This window comes from Saimiri boliviensis, chromosome 2, assembly GCF_048565385.1.
Source record: "Saimiri boliviensis isolate mSaiBol1 chromosome 2, mSaiBol1.pri, whole genome shotgun sequence".
NCBI classification, from domain to species: domain Eukaryota; kingdom Metazoa; phylum Chordata; class Mammalia; order Primates; family Cebidae; genus Saimiri; species Saimiri boliviensis.
In genome coordinates, this window is record NC_133450.1 from 143,455,603 (window position 1) to 143,477,966 (window position 22,364).

The 22,364-nt window shown below is 49.0% G+C and overlaps 1 protein-coding gene across 2 annotated transcripts in view; it reads right to left on the reverse strand.

Annotated features, from left to right (window-relative positions):
- The window catches only part of PRRC2B (proline rich coiled-coil 2B), a 118,527-nt gene extending 107,658 nt beyond the window's left edge, over positions 1 to 10,869 (reverse strand). The window contains exons 1-2 of one of the 2 annotated variants that reach the window (XM_074394603.1): positions 10,730 to 10,869; positions 2,759 to 2,883 (exon numbers count right to left, since the gene is read on the reverse strand). The gene's annotated coding sequence lies outside the window, so the exon portion shown is untranslated. The remainder of the gene's footprint in view (positions 1 to 2,758; positions 2,884 to 10,729) is intronic. The other variant, XM_010341451.3, reaches the window with a different exon arrangement.
- Between the last annotated feature and the right edge of the window lie 11,495 nt (positions 10,870 to 22,364).

The window sequence follows — 22,364 nt, forward strand, 5'->3', positions numbered from 1 at the left end:
AGGGAAACTCCATCTCAAAAAAAAAAAAAAAAAGTAAAAGGAGCCAGGTGTGGTGGCTCACACCTATAATCCCAGCACTTTGAGAGCCCCAGGCAGGCAGATTGCCAGAGCTCAGGAGTTCACCACCAGCCTGCCCAACACAGTGAAACGCTGTCTCTACTAAAATACAAAAAAATAGCTGGGTATAGCCATGTGTGCCTGTAGTCCCAGCTGCTTGGGAGGCTGGGGCAGCAGAATTGCTTGAACCTGGGAGGCAGATGTTATAGTGAGTCGAGATCATGCCACTGCACTCCAGCCTGGGCGACAAAACAAGATTGTCTCAAAAAAAAAAAAAAGAAAGAAAGAAAAACCTAAAAGGAGGAGCTGGGTGCATTTTGGGTGGGTGGATCATGAGGTCAAGAGATGGAGAGCATGCTGGGCAACATGGTTAAACCCCATCTCTACTAAAAATACAAAAATTAGCTGGGTGTGGTGGTGTGTGCCTATTGTCCCAGCTACTTGGGAGGATGAGGCAGGAGAATCCCTTGAACCAGGGAGGCTGCGGTTGCAGTGACAAGATTGTGCCACTGCACTCCAGCCTGGCAACAGACTGAGACTCTGTGTCAAAATAAAAAAATAAATAAATAAGATGAAATTGATTGTAATGATTTTTTTTTTTTTTTTTTTTTTTTTTGAGACAGTGCCCAGGCTGGAGTGCAGTGGAACAATACTGGCTTACTGCAACCTCAGTCCCCCTCCCCACAGCAGGTTCAAACCATTCTCATGCCTCAGCCTCCTAAGTAGCATGCGCCACTGCACCCAGCTACCTTTTTGTATTTTTAGTAGAGGTGGGGTTTCACCACGTTGGCCAGGTTGGTCTTGAACTCTTGGCCTCAAGTGATCCACCCACCTGGGCCTCCCAAAGTGCTGGTATTACAGGCATGAGCTAGTGCACCTGACCTAATAATGAATTTTATTTAAACTACTATATCAAAATATTACTGTAAATAACATGTAATTAATATTTTTAAATTATAAATGAGATCATTTACATTATTTGTGGTCACATGAAGTCTTCACGTCCAGTGTTTTGTTTTGTTTTTTTTCCGAGACAGAGTCTCACTCTGTGACCCAGGCTGCAGTGCAGTGGCAATCTTGGCTCATTACAACCTCCAACTCCCTGGTTCAAGCAATTCTTCTGCCTCAGCCTCCCGAGTAGCTGGGACAACAGGTGTGTGCCACCACACCCAGCTACTTTTTGTATTTTTAGTACAGAAGCGGTTTCACCATATTGGCCAGGCTGGTCTCAAACTCCTTGTTATCTGCTCACCTAGGCCTCTCAAAGTGCTGGGATTACAGGTGTGAGCCACTGTGCCCAGCATCTGATGTGTATTTTGCACTTTACGGCACATGTCACTTAGCACTGGGTATGTTCCAAGCTCTCGGTGGCTGCATGGGGACAATGGAGCGCTTCACCTTCTCCACCATTCCTCACAGCCTTTGCCAGTTTGGGAGGTGGAGGAGATGACAGTACATGAGAGGCGGGATAACCTCATCTGTCTTATTTGATGCAAATCCCCTCAGGGATTAAGTCTGGCACAAGGGAGACATTGGTCTAAGACTCACCAGGATGAGGACTTAGTCCATTTGGTTCTCTGGGGTAACAGTTAATACTGAGTGTCAACTTGATTGGATTGAAGGATACAAAGTATTAATCCTGGGTGTATCTGTGTGGGTGTTGCCAAAAGAGATTAACATTTGAGTCAGTGGGCTGGGGAAGGCAGATCCACCCTTACTCTGGTGGGTAGAATCTAATCAGCTGCCAGTGAATATAAATCGGGCAGAAACATGTGAAAGAGAGAGACGGGCCTAGCCTCCCAGCCTACATCTTTCTCCCCTGCTGGATGCTTCCTGCCCTCACTGGACTCAAAGTTCTTCAGTTTTAGAACTGAGAGACTGGCTCTCCTTGCTCCTCAGCTTGCATACAGCCTGTTGTGGGACCTCGTGATCGTGTAAGTTAATACTTTAAAAACTGCCCTATATATACATACGTATGTATGATTATATATATCCTATTAGTTCTGTCCCTCTTTTTTTTTTTTTTTTTTTTAAAGATGGAGTTTCACCATGTTGGTCAGGCTGGTCTTGAACTCCCGACCTCAGGTGATCTGCCCGCCTTGGCCTCCAAAGTGCTTGGATTACAGGCGTGAGCCACCACGCCCGGCCAGTTCTGTCCCTCTAAGAGAACCCTAATACACCTGTGCTATCCTTAGCACCAAGCATGGTGCCTGGCAAACAGTGAGTGCTCAATGAATTTGGTTGGTTTGTTGAATGGCAGAAATGGGTGTCTGGCCCTTAACTTCACTGGCTAGAACAGAAGGGTCTCGGACTCACTAAGATATAGGATTACCCGGTTTTATCATCTGAGAAGAGAGGACATAAAAGTGTGACAAGTCTGGAAGGACTTGAGTGCTCTGGGAAGACAGATGAGAAAGTGTTAAGGTAAGGAGGTAAAGGCAAGTCAGAGGCTCTGTTCATCAGGCAGATCTGGAAGTGGGGTGACACCCTCTGGGGACAGTGGGAGCTGTTGCATCCCTGGGACTTAAGAAGCCACAGGCATAGGCCAGGCGCGGTGGCTCACACTTGTAATCACAGGACTCTAGGAGGCTAAGGCAGGATGACTGCTTGAACACAGGAGCTCAAGACCAGCCTGGGCAACACAGTGAGATGCCTATCTCTAAAAAAATTTTTTAAATTATCCAGGAATGTTGGTACGCACCTGTAGTACCAGTTATTCCAGAGGCTGAGGCAGAAGGATTGCTTGAGCCCAGAAGGCAGAGGTTACAGTGAGACGTGTTCATACCATTGCACTCCAGCCTGGGCAACAGAGCAAGACCCTGTCTCCTAAAAAAAAAAATTAAAATTAAAAATTAAAAGGCAGGGCATGGTGGCTCACGCCTATAATCCCAGAACTTTTGGAGGCCAAAGTGGGTGGATCATGAGGTCACGAGTTCAAGACCACCCTGGCCGACATGGTGGTCTTGGCCGACCCCATCTCTACTAAAAATACAAAATTAGCCAGGCGTGGTGGCACACACCTGTAATCCTAGCTACTTGGGAGGGTGAGGCAGGAGAATCACTCGAACCCGGGCAGCAGAGATTGCAGTGAGCCGAGTATGTGCCATTGTACTCCAGCTTGGGTAATAGAGTAAAACTCCGTCTCAAAAAAAAAAAAGCCACAGATCTTTCACTTACCCCACAAAACTCAACGGTTAGGCTACATCCAAACCACATTCCAAGCTCAGGAAATCCTTTTCTCTCTGTACTTCTCTCTGGATGGCAGTAAGAATGATGATAGCTATTGTTTGCTGAGCATCTTTTCTGGGCCAGGCATGCTAAGATAACTTAATTAACAGTTTTGAGACAGTTATTATTGTTCCCACCTTAGAGATAAGGAAATGTAGCTCAGAAGTTAGGCAAGGTAACAAATGGTATGGGTGGCTGAGCCAGGACTTCCAGCAGTGCCAGTCTGGGAAGTTGAGCCTTTCCAGGGGAGAGCAAGGCTGGTGTGCCGGGCCGGCTGTGGGGGCTGCTATCTGCGGTCTGAGGCTGCCAGTGAGGGCTGCTCCTGGGAGGGATTTCCCAGGACATTTGGGGTACCCTGAAGGAGACATTTTCACACTGGCTGTAACAGAAGTGGAACCAGAGCTGGAAGATGGACAGGAGGTAAGGAATGAGTGTACCCAGGAGAGCAAGGCCGGGGAGACTGGGCATGAACCAATCAAGTGTTAGGTTGTGTTTTATTTCATGTATTTATTTTTATTTATTAATTTATTTATTGAGAAGGAGTTTCCCTCGTTGACCAGGCTGGAGTGCAATGGCACAATCTCACCTCACTGCAACCTCTGCCTCCCGGGTTCAAGTGATTCTCCTGCCTCAGCCTCCCGAGTAGCTGAGATTATAGGCGTGAGCCACACCACACCCAGCCCAGTAAGTTTCCTAATATTTAAAAGGAAAACAGCCAGGCATGGTGGGTCACGCCTATAATCCCAGCACTCGGGAGGCCAAGGCGGGTGGATCACTTGAGGTCAGGAGTTTGAGACCAGCCTGGCTAACATCGTGAAACCCTATGTCCACTGAAAATACAAAAAGTAGCCAGGCATGGTAGCATATGCCTGTAGTCCCAGCTACTCAGGAAGCTGAGGTAAGGGAATTGCTTGAACCTGGGAGGCAGAGGTTGCAGTGAGGCGAGATCTAGCCATTGCACTCCAGCCTGGGCAACAAAGCAAGACTCTGTCTAAAAAAAAAAAAACAACAACTTAGCCAGGCTTGGTGGTGCATGCCTATAATCCCAGCTGCTCAGGGGCTGAGGTGGAAAGATCATCTGAGCCCAGGAGGCAGAGGTTGCAAGGAGCCATGACTGTGCCACTGCACTCTAACCTGGGCGACAGAGCAAGACCCGTAGCAAAGAAACCAAAACCAAACTAACAAACAAAAACCCTACAACAATAAAGACTGATTTCGTGAGCTCTCACTACCTGCCGGACACAGCCTGAGCTGGGCCTGAATGTCTTGGGACCTGGCTCTTATGTGGTATAGTGCTTCCTCGTTCCTGAGAAAGGGTAGGAGGATAACAGGGATTTGGCCACAGCTAACTTGCAATATGATCCGATCCAGGAATGTGAGGCCTCCAGCTGGTGCAGTCATGAGCTGTTCCAGGATTCCTGGACTGGTTGCTTTCAAATGCTCTGCACCTGTTTTCCACAGTGCAGTTGTACTAACGAGACTCAGCATGAGTTCCCACGTTCAGTTCAGAAGCGCGGTCATCTAAACTCGAGGGGAAAAACGGACATATTCCAGGGGGAAATGGATTCCAGCTGGGGAGCCAGAGGGGGCCTTCTTGGTACAGGTGCTTTTGAGGCCAGGCCTTGAAAGAAGAGCAGAGTTTAATCAGAGGAGACTGTGGAGGAACATTCCAGGTGCAGGGACCGGCCTGAACAAGGCCTGGGGATGGGAGGCTTTGGGCACTGGGAGGAGACCACAAGCTGTCTAGTGGCCACTAGAAATGTGGCCCCACCTAAGGGAAGGTACACTTCTATAGGAATAGGGGGCCTGACAGGCTGACGTCTGTCATTCCAGCACTTTGGGAGGCTGAGGCGGGCAGATCACTTGAGGTCCAGAGTTCGAGAACAGCCAGGCCAATATAGTGAAATCCCATCTTTACTAAAAGTGCAAAAATTAGCAGGCCGTGGTGGTGCACGCCTATAATCCCAGCTACCTGGGATGCTGAGGCAGGAGACTTGCTTGAGCTGGGGAGGTGAAGGTTGCTGTGAGCCGACACTGTGCCACAGCACTCCAGCCTGGGGTGGGCGGGAGGCGGGGTTGGAAGAGAATGGGTGCCTGGAGCTAAAAATACAACACTGCAACAGTGGGTCTGAACCAGCAGGGGGCCCCTGCATAGGCCCAGGAGCTCACAGCAGGGAGGGACAGCTGAGCCTCAGCAGCAGACACACAAACAGGCTAAAAGCAAGTCTCCTCCGAGGGGCTCCACGGCTCCACGACACAGGGGCTCCCTGGGAGCCCTAGCACCTTCTCTTCAAGCCACACCCAATCCTTATAATTTTGCCCTCCATTTCCCACCAGACATTGGAGGAAGAGGAGAGGAGGAGGCAAAGACGAGACACTGGGGAATAAAAGAAGAAATGAGAACAAGATTTAAAAACTGGAAACTCTGGTCAGGCTCAGTGGCTCACACCTGAAATCCCAGCACTTTGGGAGGCCGAGGCGGGTGGATCACCTGAAGTCAGGAGTTCGAGACCAACCTGACCAACATGGTGAAACCTCATGTCTACTAAAAATACAAAAATTAGCCAAATGTGGTGGCAGACACCTGTAATCCCAGTTTACTTGGGCAGCTGAGGCAAGAGAATCGCTTGAACCCAGGAAGCAAAGGTTGCAGTGAGCTGAGATTGCACCATTGCACTCCAGCCTGGGTGACAGAGCCAGACTTTGTCTCTAAAAAATAAATAAAACTTGGAAACTCCAGGAGGCCAAGGCAGGCAGATCACTTGAGGTCAGGAGTTCAAGAGCAGCCTGGCCCACATGGTGAAACCTAAAAATACAAAATTAGCCAGGTGTGGTGGCATGCGCCACCTGTAATCCCAGCTACTCGGGAGGCTGAGGCAAGAGAATCGCTGAAACCCAGGAGGCAGAGGTTGCAGTAAGCCAAGATCGCACCATTGCACTCCAGCCTGGACAACAGGAGTGAGGGGGAAAAAAAAAAAAAAAGAAAAGAAAAAAGAGGCAGCTCTTGAAGAAGCCTCCCAAATACAGAACAGGAATGGCCAAGTGCCAGGAAGCCATCCCACCTGCTCCCTTTCTGTGCCCATGGTGGCATTCCCAAACCACAGTCCTCTTCCTGCCCAATCGCTTCAGCATCTTCTTCAACATGGAGCCCCAGGAAGACACAGCAGCTAGTGGTGTGACATGTGAGGTGGAGGTGGCCAGATAACATTAGGATGAAGAAGGGTCACTGGCAGCAGAAAGTAGTAAGCGAGCCTTGCCCTCTATAGTGTAGGCCGGTATCTCAGAAGCATAGGCCCTGGAGAAATAGATCTCAAAATCTAACTTGATGTCAAAAAAGTGAGAAAATGACCCACAGAATGGGAGAAAATATTTGTACACCATATGTATGAGAAGGCTCTAGTACCAAGAACATAGAAAGAACACTTTTTTTTTTTTTGAGACGGAGTTTCGCTCTTGTTACCCAGGCTGGAGTGCAATGGCGCAATCTCGGCTCACCGCAACCTCCGCCTCCTGGGCTCAGGCAATTCTCCTGCCTCAGCCTCCTAAGTAGCTGGGATTACAGGCACGCGCCACCACGCCCAGCTAGTTTTTTGTATTTTTAGTAGAGACGGGGTTTCACCATGTTGACCAGGATGGTCTCGATCTCTTGACCTCGTGATCCACCCGCCTCAGCCTCCCAAAGTGCTGGGATTACAGGCTTGAGCCACCGCGCCCGGCATCCCTTTTTTTTAGATGGAGTTTCGCTCTCGTTGCCCAGGCTGGAGTTCAATGGCGCTATCTCGGTTCACTGCATCCTCTGCCTCCTGGGTTCAAGCAGTTCCCCTATTTCAGCCTCCCTAGCGCCATCACACCGAGCTAATTATTTTGTATTTTTTTCTAGAGACGGGGTTTCTCCATGTTGGTCATGCCGGTCTCAATCTCCCGACCTCATGTGATCCACCCACCTCAGCCTCCCAAAGTGCTGGGATTATAAGCATAAACCATTGCGCCCAGCCAGATATTTCTTCAAAGAAGACATACAAATGGCCAATGAGCACATGAAAAGATGCTCAACCTCACCAGCCATCAGGGAAATGCAAATCAAAACCACAATGAGATACAACTTCATATCCACTAGAATGGTCATAATTCCCGCCGAAAAAGAAAATAATAAGTGTTGACAAAGATACAGAGACAAGGAACATTTACACATTGTTGGTGGAAACATAAAATAGGGCAGCTGCTGCAGAAAAGAGTTTAGTGGTTTCTCAGAGTAAAACACAAAATTCTCAAATGACCCAGAAATTCTACTCCTGGATACATACCCCAAAACATTGAAAACAGATGTTCAAACAAAAACATATACACAAATGTTTGTATCAGCATTATTCACAAAAGCCAAAGGCAGAAACAACCCTAAACTCCATCAGCATGAATGGACAGATGCAAGGAATGAAGTCCTGATACGTGTTAAACGCAGATGACCCTCAAAGATGTTATGCTAAGGGAAAGAAGCCAAACACAAGAGGCTTATTGCATGATTCCCCTTAAACAAATGTCCATCTTGTGTTGGGCTGCAAAAAGAAATGTTAAAAAAGGCCAGGCACAATGGCTCATTCCTGTAATCCCAGCATGTTGGAAGGCCGAGGCGAGCAGATCCCTTGAAGTCAGGAGTTCAAGACAAGCCAGGCCAACATGGCAAAGCCTCGTCTCTACTCAAAATACAAAGATTAGCTGGGCATCGTGGCACATGCCTGTATCCTAGCTACTCAGTAGGCTAAGGCAGGAGAATCACTTGAACCCGGGAGGCAGAGGTTACAGTGGGCCTAGATCATGCCACTACACTTCAGCCTGGGCAACAGAGTGAGACTCTGTCTCAATTAAAAAAACAAAAACACCCAAAATGTCCAGAATAGGCAAATGCACAGGGACAAAAAGCAGATCACTGGGCCAGGTGAGGTGGCTCACGCCTGTAATCTCAGCACTTTGGGAGGCTGAGGGGGGCAGATCACTTGAGGCTGGATGTGGGAGACCAGCTTGGCCAACATGGTGATACCCTGTCTCTGTTAAAAATACTAAAAAATGGCTGGGCATAGTGGCTCACGCCTGTAATCCCAGCACTTTGGGAGGCCAAGATGGGTGGATCACCTGAGGTCAGGAGTTTAAGACCAGCCTGGCCAACATGGTGAAACCTCATTTCTACTAAAAATACAAAAATTAGCCAGGCATAGTGGCTTGCACCTGCAATCCCAGCTACTCAGGAGGCAGAGGTGAAGAATCGCTTGAACCTGGGAGGTAGAGGTTGCAGTGAGCTGAGATCACACCATTGCCCTCCAGCCTGGACGACAAGAGTGAAACTCTGTCTCAAAAAAAAAAAAATTACGGGCAGGCCCGTGCTCACAAAGGCAGGGTGCTGCTATGACACAGGTCTCCAGCCTCCCAGACAAGGGCCAGGCACAGACAATAGCTGGAGGGGGAATGGCACGCCATTGGGGCCCAGGTGTGGAAGCTAAAACGCACCAAGAATAATGAGATAATTGGGCTTCCCTGGGCTGTGTCCCCACAGGTCAGGTCCCCACTTGCAAAAGTTCCCCAAGAGTTGTGAGTAGCAGCTTTTCCCAGGTGCTCAGCCTCCATCCCAGCCCTGGGAGGATGAGCTCAATACTCCTGTGGTCACTCCCATCCTTTTCAGAGGAGAAATTAACTAGTGAAATACCAGCTACCAGTTCTGCCAAGTCTTCATTGATGCCTCTGGCAGAGCTCCTTGGCATTCTGAAATACAATCTGGCCTCTACTTGCCTCTCCAGACTTCTTCTCACCTCCTCCCTTTCTGGACACTGGGCTTTCTCCCAGCTCCAGGCCTTGGTACCCTCTTCTGCCTGGGAGAAACTCTTCCCATTCCCACACAGCCTCCTTGGCACAGGTGAATCCTACTCAACCCTCACGACTCATCTTGGACATCCTCCTTTAAGAACTCTTCCCTGTGGGTGTCTACCTCCAGAATGCCATGGTACCACCAGGCTTTTTTTTTTTTTCTTTCAGACAGAGTCTCACTCTGTTGCCCAAGCTAGAGTACGGTGGTTCGATTTAAGCTCACCGCAACCTCTGCCTCCCGGGTTCAAGTGATTCTCCTGCCTCAGCCTCCCAAGTAGCTGGGGTTACGGGAGTCCCCACCACCGTGCGCACCTAATTTTTGTATTTTTAGTAGAGATGGAGTTTCACCATATTGGCCAGGCTAGTCAAGAACTCCTGACCTCAGGTGATCCGTAACCCCTCGGCCTCCCAAAGCGATGGGATTACAGACATGAGCCACCACATCCAGCCTAATTTCATCCATAACATCAGTTCTCAGTTACAGAGGAGGAAACTGAGTCTCAGAAAGTTAAGGTAAATTTTATAAGGTAAACGGTGCATGCTTGGAGAACCAATGTGGAACAAGATCCTTCTGATCCCAAAGTGTGTAGCAAACAACAAAATAAGAAAAGATTAACATGGGGAGCTCCTGCTCTGAGACTACATTCCTCAACAGCATCATTTATTAAATGCAGATTATGGATTAGGCGTTCTTCTAAGCACCTTCATAATAACTCATTCAATCCTCACAAAAACCCTGACAGCTACTGTTAATCCCCTTATTTTAAAGATGAGGACGACAGGTGTGGTGGCTCCTTGCCTGTAATCCCAGCACTTTGGGAGGCTGAGGTGGGTGGATTACGAGGTAAGGAGTTCAAGACCAGCCTGGCCAAGATGGTGAAACCCCGTCTCTACTAAAGATGCAACAAATTAGTCAGGCATGGTGGCCCACACCTGTGATCCCAGCTACTAGGGAGCCTGGGGTAGGAGAATCACTTGAACCTGGGTGGCAGAGGATGCCGTGAGCCGAGATCGCACCTGGGCAACAGAGTGACACAAGGGAAGGGAAGGGAAAAAAGAAGAAAGAGAAAGGGAGGAAGGGAGGGAGGGAGGGAGGAAGGAAGGGAGAGAGGGAGGGAGGAAGGAAGGAAGGACAGACGGACGGACGGACAGAAAGAATAAAGAATAAGGAAATTGCAGAGAAGTTATGTGACTTGAGCTCATTCAGCATGTGTGTAGAAGGGACAGGACTCAAACCCAGGTAGTCTGTCTCCAGAGCCTACCTACACATTCATTGCCCAGCTCCTGCCTCTCTACAAACAATAAAACGTCATTGCCCAGCTCCTGCCTCTCTACAAACAATAAAACGAAGTGTTGTGGGGCAGAGTTTCCTAAGAGAGGTGGTGGTACCCTGGGGAGGGTGCAAGATGATCCACTGGGATATGAACGAGAATACTCGTAAATAGTCTACGAGTCTGTTTTTTTTTTTTTTTGTATTTTTAAAAATCATACCGTTCTGATTTGGGAGGTACACGTGTTATTTTGAGACATGCATACCACGTGTCATGAACGAATCAGGGTGACTGAAATATCCATTACCTCAAACATTTACCTTTTCTTGTAGACGACCGATCTTAAAAGATCCACGCAAAGGAACGCCTGCTCACCTGGCGTGGGTGCCACCTCCGCCTTCAGCACCCACCCTACCTCACGCACGCCCCGAACCGCCGCGGCCCAGAGCAGACGGCTGGGCCTCTGGCCACACCCCTTTCCTATTCCCGCCTTTCGTGCGTCTTCCGGGAGCGACTTTGCTGCGTCGTTTTGCGATTGGACGAGCTGCGGGCCGTCGGAAGGACATGATTGGATGGAGTAGCTGCCTCTCGTCCACTGGCCAGCTCCAATTGGCCGAGATACTGTGGGTTCGGACCAACTGCACGTCAGCCGTGCTGCGACGCTAACAGTTGAGCCGCGCAGGGTCCTGCCGCAGGCGTTGTGGCGCCACGTGTCAGGCAGTGCGAGGCGATCCCGAACAGCTACAGTCCGGCTCCAGGGCGGAGGGCCATTCGAGGCGGGGTGGTGGCCGCTGCCCCGGGAAAGACTGTCCAAGATGCTGGCGGGAGCCTTAGTGGAGGAGATTGAGAGCAAGCCAGATGCCGTGGTCTGTGCACAGGACTCCCAGTAAGGTCCCTAGTTTGCAGCTGAATTTGGAACCTAGCCTTGGAGACTTCTCTGAAAGCAAATGGACACACGGCAGTACACAGAATTGAGTCTGTCGCCGCAGGTGGCGCTTCTGCGGCAGAACAGAGATCCATTTGTAGAGGTTTATGAGTAAAGGAACCAGAAGAAACAAATCAAAAAGCTAATTGCTAAACGCTGGGCGCGGTGGCTTACACCTGTAATCCCAGCACTTTGGGAGGCCGAGGCGGGCAGATCACGAGGTCAAGATTTGAAGATCAGCCTGGCCCACATGATGAAACCCCTGTCTCTACTAAAAACAAAACAAAACAAAAATTAGCCGGGCGTGGTCGCGCATGCCTGTAGACCCAGCTCTTTAGGAGGCTGAGGCAGGAGAGTTGCTTGAACCCGGGAAGCGGAGGGTGCAGTGAGCCGAGCCTGGGTGACAGCGTGAGATTCCGTCTCGAAGAAGAAAAAAAAGAAAAGCTACCTGCTGACAGCCACGTCTCTTGGTTTACAAACCCATCTTGAGAGCCAAGTGGGGGAATTGAGGACATTTGGTCAAAGGAGAAGGATCCAGGAGAACTGTGACCAGCAGAAATCGGTGCATGGCTTCTCATTTCTGTAGCTTTATGATCTGTGGTGGGGAGGAAAAAAAAAACAAAAACAAAAACAAAAAAAACACCCTGTCCTGGACATAATTCTCTGTAGAAGAAGAAGGAGCATATGTGAGAATGAGTTTATCTGCAAAGATCATCGTGAAGTTTTTGAAGAAGTTAAATGGAAGACTCGAAAGAAATTCATCACGACAAAAAGCTAAACGTTTTTCTGGATCAAGCTTTGTTATCTGTGAGGTGTATGAGTGCCAGGAGAGATCCAGTTCACTTTCTGAGAGAAGGTTTTTGGCAGGTTTATTCAAATTCTCAGTCATGCTGTACTTGCCAGTATGATAAAGCTAGGCAGTGGCAAGAATGGCAAGAGCCTGAAAACTGGGGAAAATTTCCATGTTATCAGAGAAACGGGAAAGGATAAGGGTAGATCTTACTTCTCATGCCACTTGCTTATATTTAATAAGCTGAAGCTGGCGATGCTGTCCAGTGAAAATCCCTGCAAGCAGTGTCCCTTGGGCTTGTTAAACAAGGGTAACATCCCACCAGATGTATATAATGAGACTAAAAGGTAAAGTCAATCAGCCAGTCACCTTCATGATAGTATCTTCAAGCGACCCATGGAAACAGTGAGGCTTATGCATATAAAGAGGCACCATATGAGGCAGAAATAAGGTGACTTGAACAGCATTCTGCTTTAGAGTTGTTTTGAAAATACTCCCAAATCAGATATTATTATTATTATTATTATTATTATTATTATTAGAGACAGAGCCTTACTCTCCCAGGCTGAAGTGCAGTGGTACAATCGACAGTTTACTTCAGGCTGGGCGCGGTGGCTCAAGCCTGTAATCCCAGCACTTTGGGAGGCCGAGGCGGGTGGATCACGAGGTCAAGAGATCGAGATCATCCTAGTCAACATGGTGAAACCCCGTCTCTACTAAAAAATACAAAAAATTAGCTGGGCATGGTGGTGTGTGCCTGTAATCCCAGCTACTCAGGAGGCTGAGGCAGGAAAATTGCCTGAACCCAGGAGGCAGAGGTTGCGGTGAGCCGAGATCGCACCATTGCACTCCAGCCTGGGTAACAAGAGCGAAACTCCATCTCAAAAAAAAAAAAAAAAAAAAAAAAAGTTTTCTTCAGTGACAACCTCCCAGGCTCAAGTGGTCCTCCCATCTCAGCCTCCTGAGTAGCAAGGACTACAGACACTGCAATACTAGGCAAGTTTTTTTTTTTTTTTAAAGTTTTGTAAGCTAGACACGGTGGCTCAGGCCTGTAATCCTAGCACTTTGGAAGGCCATGGTGGGCGGATCACAAGGTCAGGAGTTCGAGATCAGACTGGCCAACATAGTGAAACCCTCTCTCTACTAAAAATACAAAAATTAGCCAGGCATGGTGGCACGAGCCTGTAGTCCCAGCTCATTTCTACTAAAAATACGAAAGGAGGCTGAGGCAGGAGAATCGCTTGAACCTGGGAGGTGGAGGTTGTGGTGAGCTGAGACTGTACTACTGCACTCCAGCCTGGGCAATAGAGCGAGCTCCGTCTCAAAAAAATGAATAAATAAAATAAATAAATAATAAAATAAATTGTAGGGATTGGGATCTCACTATGTTGCCTAGACTGGTCTTGAACTCGTAAGCTCAAGCAGTCCTCCCACCTTAGTCTCCTAAAGTACTGGGATTACAGGCATGAATGCCCAGCTTCAAATTAGGTAATTAAGAGCATTCCAAATCATTAAAATATCTAGGGAGATTAAAAACACCCAGGATTGTTCATCAGCATAGGACCACCCGAAAGTAACCTTGAATTGTTTACTTATATGTTGGTGATCAAAGATCACTGTGTTCTTTAGAACCAGAAAGGGGCATACGTGCTGAAACATGAATGGTAACTCACTACACAGCCAGCGTGCTCCGAGTTTACAACTGGTCCTGTGCGAGTGCGTTACATGCATCAGTTCATTAAGTCCTTATGACAACCCTCTGGAGCAGGTACAATTACTACCCCACTTTATTTTTATTTATTTTGTTTGAGACAGGGTCTCACTGTTGGCCAGGCTGGAGTGCAGTGGCGCAATCTCAGCTCATTGCAACCTCTGCCTTCTGGGTTCAGGTGATTCTCTTGCCTCAGCCTTCCAAGTAGCTGAGATTACAGACACTCACCACCACGCCCTGCTAATTTTTGCATTTTGAGTAGAGGCAAGGTTTTACCATATTGGTCGGGCTGGTCTTAAGACCGGGCGCAGTGGCTGATGCCTGTAATCCCAGCAGTTTGGGAGGCTGAGGTGGATGGATCACTTGAGGTTAGTAGTTACCTCACTTTAAAAATGAGGAAACTGAGGACTAGAGAAGTAATTTTCCCAGCAAGTAACTGACTGAGCCACGTTGTGAACCCCCACACAGCTGATCACAGACCCGCTGTCCATTGTGCTGCACTACCTCTCCAAGGTGACACACAGGAATTTGGTCTGGCAAAGGATGATGGCAGATTTACGCCCTGCTCTGTGTGTGTGTGTGTGTGTGTGTGTGTGTGTGCGCGTGCGTGCATGTGTTGTCAGATGGAATCTCGCTCTGTCGCCCAGGCTGAAGTGCAGTGGTGCAATCTCGGCTCACTGCAACCTCTGCCTCACGGGTTCAAGTGATTTTCCTGCCTCAGCCTCGCTAGTAGCTGGGATTACAGGAGCCTACCACTATGCCCAGCTAATTTTTTGTGTTTTTAGTAGAGATGGGGTTTCACCATGTTAGCCGGGATGGTCTTGATCTCCTGACCTCATGAGCCACCCACCTTGACCTCCCAGAGTGCTGGGATTACAGGCGTGAGCCACCATGTCCTGCTCTGGTGTGTTTTTGTATAATTTATTAAGAGATGTTAGAATACCAGTATTTGTCTTTTCAAAATGGATCCATTGGCCGGGTGTGGTGGCTCATGCCTGTAATCCCAGCACTTTGGGAAGCTGAGGCGGATGGATCACAAGATCAGGTGTTCAAGACCAGCCTGACCAAAATAGTGAAACCCCATCTCTACTAAAAATACAAAAATTAGCTGGGTATGGTGGTGTGCATCGGTAATCCCAGCTACTCAGGAAGCTGAGGCAGGAGAATCGTTTGAATCCGAGAGGCTGAGGTTGCAGTGAGCCAAGATCTTGCCTCTGCACTCTAGGCTGGTCAACAGAGCGAGGCTCCATCGCAAAAACAAAACAAAAAAATACAAAAAGTAGCTGGGTGTGGTGGCAGGCGCCTGTAATCCCAGCTTGAGAGGCTGAGGCTGGAGAATCGCTTGAACCCAGGAGGTGGAGGTTATAATGAACCAAGATTGCACCATTTGCACTCCAGCCTGGACAACAAGCAGAACTCAGGACTCCATCTCAAAACAAACAAACAAACAAACAAAAACAGGAGCCTGGCTCAGTGGCTCACACCCATAATCCCTGTACTTTGGGAAGCTGGGGCAGACAGATCACCTGAGGTGGGGGGAGTTCGAGACCAGTCTGACTAACATGGAGAAACCCCCACTCTACTAAAAATACAAAATTAACCAGGCGTGGTGGTGCATGCCTGTAAACCCAGCTACTTGGGAGGCTGAAGCAGGAGAATTGCTTGAACTGGGGGGCAGAGGTTGCAGTGGGTGAGCTAAGATCACGCCACTGCACTCCAGCCTGGGCAACAAGTGAAACTCAGTCTCAAAAAAACCAAACCAAAACAAAACTATCTTTGCCCTATGAAACAGAGGATCTAGGACATAGTTAACCTTTTCTTGATAGCTTATCACTGTTGTTCGTATTTATAACCTGTCTTAGCATGTCTGGACTGCTATAAAATGTCATAAAATGAGTGGCTTACGAACAACAGACATTTCTCACAGTGCGGAGGCTGGAAACCTCCAAGAGCAAGGTGCTGGCAGATTCATTGTCTGTTAAGGGCTTGTTTCCTGGTTCAAAGACAGTTGTCTTTTGGCTGTGTCCTTACATGGTATTCCCCTCTCGTGACTTCATCATCCCCCAAAGCCCCATCTCTTTATTTTTGTCACAGAGTCTCTCTCTGTTGCCCAGGCTGGAGTGCAGCGGTGCTATCATAGCTCACTGCAGCCTTGACCTCCCAGGCTCAAGTGATTCTCCCACCTCAGCCTCCTGAGTCTCTGGGACTACAGGCACATGCTATCATGCCTGGCTAATTTTTTTTTTTCTTCCTAGAGACAGGGTCTCAATATGTTGCCCAGGCTGGTCTTGAACTCCTGAACTCAAGTTACCCTCCTGCCTAAGCCTCCCAAAGTGCTGGGATTACAGACCCGAATCACCTCGCCCAGCCCAGCCCCATCTCTTTTTATACCATCATCGTGGGGCTAGGATTTCAACATGTGAATTTGTGGCGGCGGGGGTGGAAACAGTCAGTCTGTGTAACATTGTGATCCTGTGCCTTAGGAAAATACTGTCTTATTCTTTGGATTGTTGTTACCTTAATATTGGGCTCCCAGCCAGAACTCCCTGTGGCCACAGTGTGCCTCAAATATACCTTTCTCCAACCAGCTCTCTTCACCCCACCCCCAAAATGTGGCTGATAAATGCTTTGGGCTAAAAAAACACAAATATGATTTTTTTGGTATCATAATTTAGCATAAAGTCTTTGTGACAATAATTTCTTGCCCCAGAGATCTTTTTCCCCTTTATTTCCAGTTTAAGAATATGATTTGACAGTCTGTATTGCTGGAAGATTAACAGGCAGACAAGCAAGTTACAGATGTACTTACCTAACTACCTGGTAAGTATTCTCCACAGCACAAGTTGGCGATTCCTTTAAAAGCAATTTTTTTGGCCAGGTGCAGTGGTGCCTCATGCCTGTAAAAAAAAAAAAAAAAAAATTATCTGGACGTGGTGGCGCATGCTGTAATCCCAGCTAGTCGGGAGGCTGAGGCAGAAGAATCACTTGAACCCAGGAGGCGGAGTGGCAGCGAGCTGAGATCCACTACATTCCAGTCTGGATGACAGAGCAAGACTGTCTCAAAAAAAAAAAACTGACATATTTGACTCCATCTTGCTTCTAACCTCCAAGCTTTCCTTGGTCATTCCTGAACTTAGACCAAACTAACTTTGGGGAGAATCTAGTTTGTAATTTAACCTTAAAGTAAGGATGATAGAACTCCTTCTCTAAACTAAACTGTCTTTGTAAAACTAATGCCCACTAGTCCTGTGGCCCCACTCACAGGAAGACTCAGTGCTCAAGGACCATTTTCCACACCCCCATGATTGCATTCCCAACCCATGAGCAGCACCCATTTCCTAGCCCCCTGCCTGCCAAACTATCCTTGAAAAACCCCAGCTTCAGAATTTTGGGGAAGACTGACTTGAGTAATAACTCTGTCTCTGGACAAACAATACCTTTCTCCAACCGTCTCAAAAATAAAATACAAAAATTTGACCGAGTGTGGTGTTGCCCACCTATAGTCCCAGCTACTCATGAGGCTGAAGCAGGAGAATTGCTTGAACCCAGGAGGTGGAGGTTGCGGTGAACCAAGATCGAACTACTGCCCTCCAGCCTGGGCAACAAAAGGGAAACAGAAAACTCTGCCTCAAAAAAAAAAAAAAAGTGGGGGGTGGGGGGTGCCGGGCACGGTGGCTCACAACTGTAATCCCAGCACTTTGGGAGGCTGAGGTGGGTGGATCACAAGGTCAGGAGATCGAAACCATCCTGGCCAACATGGTGAAACCCCGTCTCTACTAAAAATACAAAAAATTAGCTGGGCATGGTGGTGTGCGCCTATAGTCCCAGCTACTCAGGAGGCTGAGGCAGGAGAATTGCTTGAACCCTGAAGGCGGAGGTTGCAGTGAGCCAAGTTCACGCCACTGCACTCCAGCCTGGGCGACAGAGTGAGACTCTGCCTCGGAAAAAAAAGTGATGGACCATATGTGTGACTGTGGTCCCACACAATTATAATGGAGCTGAAAAATTCCTATCATCCAGTCTATCAGAGCTGTCACAGTGTCTAGGACAACGTGTTACTCATGTGTTTGTTGTGATGCTAGTGTAAAAGAATAGCAGACACATAAGATTATGTGCAGAACCTAGTACTTTTTTTTCTGAGATGGAGTCTTCCTCTATCGCCCAGGCTGGAGTGCAGTGGTACGATTTCAGCTCACTGCAACCTCCACCTCCTGGGTTCAAGCAATTCTCCTGCCTCGGCCTCCTGAGTAGCTGGGACTACGGGCACGCACCACCATGCCCAGCTAATTTTTTCTATTTATAGTAGAAACAGGGCTTCACCATATTAGTCAAGCTAGTTTCGAACTCCTGATCTCAGGTCATCCTCCTGCCTCGGCCTCCCAAAGTGCTGGGATTACAGGCTTGAGCCACTGTGCCCAGCCATCTCAGTTTTCAATAAGAAAGTTTTAAAAGTAAAAAAATTAAAAATAGTCCAGGTGCCGTGGCTCATGCCTGTAATCCCAGCACTTTGGGAGGCTGAGGCAGGTGGATCATGAGGTCAGGAGATCGAGACCATCCTGGTCATGATGAAACCCTGTCTCTACTAAAATACAAAAAAACCAGGCTTGGTGGTGCGTACCTGTAGTCCCAGCTACTCAGGAGGCTGAGACAGGGGAATAGCTTTAATCCAGGAGATGGAGGTTGCAGTGAGCCAAGATCGTGCCACTGCACTCCAGCCTGGGCAACAGAGGAAGATTCCGTCTCAAATAAATAAATAAATAAATAAAAATAGAAAAAAGCTTATAGAAAAAGGACATAAAGAAAATATTTTTGGCCGGGCGCTGTGGCTCAAGCCTGTAATCCCAGCACTTTGGGAGGCCGAGGCGGGTGGATCACGAGGTCAAGAGATCGAGACCATCCTGGTCAACATGGTGAAACCCCGTCTCTACTAAAAATACAAAAAAATTAGCTGGGCATGGTGGCGCGTGCCTGTAATCCCAGCTACTCAGGAGGCTGAGGCAGGAGAATTGCCTGAACCCAGGAGGCGGAGGTTGTGGTGAGCCGAGATGGCGCCATTGCACTCCAGCCTGGGTAACAAGAGTGAAACTCTGTCTCAATAAAATAAAATAAAATAAAATAAAAGAGGCCGGGCGCGGTGGCTCAAGCCTGTAATCCCAGCACTTGGCGAGGCCGAGGCGGGTGGATCACGAGGTCAAGAGATCGAGACCATCCCGGTCAACATAGTGAAACCCCGTCTCTACTAAAAATACAAAAAATTAGCTGGGCATAGTGGCACGTGCCTGTAATCCCAGCTACTTAGGAGGCTGAGGCAGGTGAATTGCCTGAACCCAGGAGGCGGAGGTTGCGGTGAGCCGAGATCGTGCCATTGCACTCCAGCCTGGGTAACAAGAGCGAAACTCTGTCTCAAAAAAAAAAAAAAAAAGAAAAAAAGAAAATATTTTTGTACAGCTATACAATGTATTTGCCTTATAAGCTCAGTGTTACGATGAGAGTGAAAAAGTTAAAAAATAAGTTTATAAAGTACAAATTTTAAAAGTTACATTAAGGGTTAATTTATTATTTAATAAAGATTTTTTTTTTTTAAGTTTTTAAATGTTTTCACATACAAACAGGGTCTTGCTATGTTTGCCCAGGCTGGTCTCAAAGCAGTCCTCCCATCTTGGCCTCCCAAAGTCCTGGGATTACAGGCCTGAGCCACCATGCCCAGTCAGCCATTGGTTACAGTCAGTGGCAGCACACAGCTCTTCTCTCCGAAGGCTGGACATCTAAGAATAGGCTTCCCTCATAGCCAAGCTCAGGGCCATCCCAGGGTGGGAAGAAAGTTGCCCACGTGCCATGGCAAGAGACACACATGGCAAGAAGGCACAATCCGTTCCAGTATAATAAATAACTGATTGCTTAGTTACAGCAATGATATATTTACTGATTACTTATAGAAATGAGACCAAATAGATTTTAGATTCAGTCACATAATCAATTATATAATCAATCTTATTACATCATTATTCTCTATTAATCTTTAGTATTACAGTGTAAGAACACTTTAGTCTTATGGTATAGACATAATCAGGTGAAATATAATTAGGAACGGAGGGGACATTGTGAGAAGTGAGGAGGAGGCAAGAGTAAATCCTTGCAGTAACACACCAGCGCCTGGGAAGGCGCCTGTTGCTTAGCAGGCCATGAAGGGGAGTTTCCCTTTCACTGGGGGAGTTCAGAGAGAGCTCTGCTCTGCCCGGCTCTTGGGGAAGGCCTGACACTAGCCAGGCCAGCCCACAGACATCCAGGGGTTCAAACACCTCTCCATGGTGCTGTGCTCCGATGGTCACCATCCTTGTCCACTTTCATGTTCCACTTTCCCACTCAATGCTCCCGTGTAAATTCTTAGAAGCTGTGAGAAGTAAGAATAGAGGAATTCTAAAAGCCTTTGACCTCTCTGATAAGTTCATAGAAAGATGCTGATGTATGTGCCTCCCCTCCTTGCAGCGGCTACCTGAGAGGGAGGGGCCCCCGGTATTGTCAGTACACGATTTGCTTGACCCCTACCAGTCATGTCCGATGAGTTACTCTCTTGGCCCTGCCCCCTGCCTTGTATACAATAAATATCAGCGCGTTCGGCTGTCCAGAGTTTGGGGCCACTGCTGGAGTCTGTGCCTTGGTAGCAGCGGTGCCCTGAGCCAGCTGAATTCTTTTATCCCTGTGTCTTTCTTTTCTACGATCTGTCATCTCTGCATACAAAAGAACACCCACTAGACACTGCGGGGCTGGATCCTGCACCCCAGCGCCCGGATGAGCACATTCTGCAGGGGGAAAATCAGGACGTCCCCAGCCACCGTGGTGCTGGCCTCTGCCCACGCTCTTTCAGGCTGGGGCTGAAGCAGTTGATGAGGGCCAGTCCCATCCCTGGCCCGAGTCACAGGGTGCTTCCTAGGTCTTTCCATGAGAGGCTCCACCGTGACCCGAGCTTTGTCCATGCTCTGGGCTCAGGGATGGGGTGAGCTGTCTCAATCCGGCCTCTGAGGCTGCCCCTGGGGTGGCTCCAGGCCTTAGGGCCGCATGGAGGGGAAGAGGGTTGGAGCCGCAGAGATTAGGAGCTGGGAAATGGAGCCCACAGGGAAAGCCTGAGCTCGCGAAGGGGGGTGGGGGCGCAGGGTAGAATCAGAACACCTGCCCCAGTGGGGAAGGAGAACAGGAACAACCCAAAGCTCAGACTTCTAGCAGCTCCCCGCAGGCGCCCGGCCCTCCTGCCTCCCAGCCTTGCACTACAGCTCCCCCTGCCGGCCACGCTCTCCCTCCCTCCTTTCCGGCCAAGTCCCGCTCAGGTCTGGGGGCTCTGCTTCACTGTCACTTCCCCGGGGAAGCCCTCCTTGGCAACTGCCCTCCACCCGCTGTCCTAGCGCCATGGGCTTCTCCTTCCGAGCCCCGCTGAATTGGCAAAGTGGCCATTTATGTGTTTCAACGTGGGTCTCCTCGGCTAGACCCTGAGCCTGTAGGGGCAGGGACGAGGTCTGTCCTGTCATGGCAGATTTCCAGCTGCATGCTGAATGTGCAGTTCCTGTTCACTGAGTGCAGGGAGGACCTCAGCCCCGTCCCCAGGGACCTGGGCACCTGTGAGCTGTGATCCTGGTTTGGGGCCATTGCCACTTGTCCTCTCTCCATCCTGTCCCTCCTGGGGAGTGGCTGCCCGCTACAGCTCTCAGGGGCTTTTACATCTTTTCCTGGGAAGGGGAAGGCGCCACCCCGAGCAGCCTGGCAATCCCAGGCTGGTAGAGCAGGAAGCCTCAGACTCCAGGAGGAGCAGGTGGCGCCAGAAAGGCCACATTGCCTCAGGGATGTGGACCGTGACCCAGCCCTCAAGCCTGGGCTTGGGCCCAGGACTCAGGCTTCCTATGTGAATGCAGCACACCCTGCCCATGGGGTTGTCCCACCGAGGAAGTCAACCTGAGCTACCCTGTCCTGTCCAGCAGCTGCTAGCTGTTCTAATTCATAACCAAAATTGAGGACTCACTTCCTTTGTCACACTAGCCACCTTTTTGTGTGTGTGTGTGTGTGAGACAGGGTCTTGCTCTGTTGCCCAGGCTGGAGTCCAGTGGTGTGATTTTGGCTCACTGTAGCCTCAAACTCCCAGGCTTAGGTGATTCTCCCACCTCAGCCTCCTGAGTAGCCGGGGCTACAGGTACACAACGCCACGCCCGGCTTATTTTTAAATTTTTTCGTAGAGATGGGGGTGGTCTGCCTCTGTGACCCAGGCTGGTCTCCCTCTTCTGGGCTCAGCACTCCTCCCTCCTCGGCCTCCCAAAGCGCCAGGATTACAGGCATGAACCATTGTGCCCAACCCTCCCACTTTCCAAACTGGGGTTCTTTGCCCAGGCTCCCTGGAGCTTGCTGTGCGGCTTAGGAGCAGCTGGAGAGGCCAAGGGCGTTGGGGGATGAGGGAGGCAGAGGGGTAGGTACGAGGGGTTGGGGGAGGGTTGAGGGAGGGCAAGGAGGAGTGAGAGCTGCCATGCGTCCCACAGTGCCCCCGCCTCA